Here is a 2,998-nt window from a genome sequence, read left to right on the forward strand (position 1 = left end):
TTTTTAATTCTAGAAAATTATATTCTTTTTGTCATTTTTATCAAATTGGAAGACATTCCAAATCACCATTTCAAGATTCAATTCATGTTTATGTTGCATCTTTTCAAATAGTACATTCTGATGTTCGACAATCTCTTGTCCTTTCTTTTATTGATTTTCATTATTATATACTCTTTTTTGATGATTATACTGGTTTTACATGGGTCTATCCCTTGCAGGCTAAAAGTGATGTCTTTAATACTTTTGTAGAATTTAAAAATATGGTAACCGATCAATTTTGATGTTCGTATTAGACAGTTTCAATGTGATAATGGAGAGGAGTTTCTAAATAAGAAATTTGAAGCATTGCTTAAAGCTGAGGGGATTATTTCCAAGTTCTTTTGTCCATAAACCCCATAATAAAATAGTAAAGTTGAACGAATGCATAAAATCCTTTTAAATGCAGTTCGTACATTGCTATTTCAATTTTACATGTCATCCTCTTTTTGGGTCGAAGCTTTACATACTGTTGTTTGTCATTAATAGATTACCTCATACTATTGTAAACTTTCCATATCCTATTGAAATCTTAATAGGACAGCAAGAAAATGTTGCTATAGTTCGAGTTTTTGGATGTTTATGCTACCCTCATATCACCAATCTGGTTCTTCAAGAATTGGCACCTAGAGTAAGGGAATACACTTTTATTAGTTATACAAGTAATCGGAAAGGTTATCATTATTTGGAGTTGGCTACAAACAAGGTCCTTGTTTCACTCCATCTTATATTTGTTGGGGATCTCTTTCCTTTTTCATGCTGCAAATCTGATGGTCAACACATTCAAGCATTTGATTCTACCAATTTAAGGGATTTTCATAATCCTACTAAGGTATTGCCTTCTAACTCAAATACTTCTTCTTCTATTTTATTTATTTCCCTAACTGAATCACTGAAAATTACTATTCCATCTACGCCTCCTTCTAACATTAATCCTATTAACCAACCTTCCTTAACCCAAAGATCTTCCAATTCTGTAATTAATTCACCTTTAAACTCTCCTACTACTCGAACATTAACACCATGCAATCTTCCTCTTTCAATACCTCGATTGATTTAATCACTCTCGTGGTTCACCTACCACCTTCTCCAAATTCGAATCTACTATAATTTTTCTCTCTTACTCTTAATGCTTTGCCACTTCCTGCTTTACTAGCTCCATCTAGTCTTGCTTTCATTTTAAATTCACCTTCATCTTTTATCCAACCTACATTTTTACAGAATAACCATCCTATGGTAACCCGAGCCAAAGCTGGTAACTCCAAACCCAAGTATATCACTTATCTCCTCACTCTTTCTTTAGAACCAATATCGTACAAACTGGCCAATCAATCAAAACATTGGCGAGACACAATGCAACTAGAGTATAATGCACTTTTATCTAATAATACTAGGACTCTTGTAGCTTATTCAGGCCTGCAGCATAATATTGTGGAGTGTAAATGGGTAAGATTGAAGCACAAAGCGGATGGTAGTATTAAGCGTCATAAAGCTCAGTTATTTGCTAAAGGTTATACTCAAGAACGGGTTATTGATTTTGATGAGACGTTTAGTCTGGTGGTTAAACTTGTTACAATTTACATTGTTCTTTTATCTCGTGAATAGGCCATACATTAGTTGGATGCCAAGAATGCCTTTTTACATGGCAAGCTTGACCAATCGATTTATATGGCACAACCACCAAGTTTTGTTCTAATTTTGTTTGTAACTAAATCTGCATTATATGGTCTTCGATAGCCACTAAGGGCTTGGTTTCAGTGTTCTACTAATTATTTGCTTAAGATTGGTTTTGAAGGATGCAAATTTGATTATTCAATGTTTGTATATAAGCAAGCTGATGGTATGGCAATCTTACTTTTATATATTGATGACATTGTTTTGACAGCCTCTACTTCTTCTCTTCTTACTCTTATAATCGCACAATTGAAGGAAAAATTTTCTTATGACTGATATGAGAGAGTTACATTATTTCTTGGGTATACAGGTTCATAAAATCTCAAATGGTTTATTTCTCTCCCAGTAGCAATATACTCAGGATTTATTAGCTCGAGCTGGTATGCAAGATGTTAGTCCTGTTGCTACACCAGCTGCATCTCATCTTTCCTCTGCTGCGACTTCACCTCCTTTTCACGATCCTAGCAGGTACTAGAGTATTGTTGGAGCCTTACAATATTTGACATTCACTTGACCTGAGATCGCTTATGCCATTAATACAGTCTGTCAGTTCATGCATGCTCCATTAGAAATTCATTGCCAATAGGTCAAGAGGATTCCACACTATTTGAAGGGTACTTTATTTTGTGGCCTAAAATTGTTTAAAGGATCTTTGTCTAATATGTCTGCATACAATGATGTTGACTGGGTCGACTGCCTTGACACGAGGAAATCAACAACGAGTTATTATGTTTTTCTTAGGAATAATTTGATTTCATGGACTACTAAAAAATAAACATGGCATCTCACAGCAATGCGGAGTCTGAATATCGAGCCTTGGCAGCCGTAGTGGCAAAATTATGTTGGTTACGCTCTCTTTTAAAAGAGATTTTTATTTTTGTGGCTGTTCTAGTTGAGGTGCTTTGTGATAATATATCAGCCACTTATCTTGCTCAGAATTTGATTAATCATGCTCCTATTAAGCATCTTGAAATTGATCTCCATTTTATTTGCGAACGTAATCTAGGGGGTGACATTCAGGTATTGCACATCTCCGGTGAGGAAAAACTTGTAGATATATGTACTAAGGTTATTAATACTACTCGTTTTCAGTCCATGCATTCTAATCTGGGCGTTTGCAATGCTTAGATTGCGGGGGGTAATAGGAGATAGACTTCTACTGTATGTAAATATGTTATTAATGTAATTATATTGCCTACATGGTCATACATGTCATTTGTACTATTTTATATCAATATAAATACAAGTTATGAGCTCTCATATTTATGATAGACTCTTTTCCCATCTT

This window comes from Ricinus communis, chromosome 3 (assembly GCF_019578655.1).
Source record: "Ricinus communis isolate WT05 ecotype wild-type chromosome 3, ASM1957865v1, whole genome shotgun sequence".
NCBI classification, from domain to species: Eukaryota; Viridiplantae; Streptophyta; class Magnoliopsida; order Malpighiales; family Euphorbiaceae; genus Ricinus; species Ricinus communis.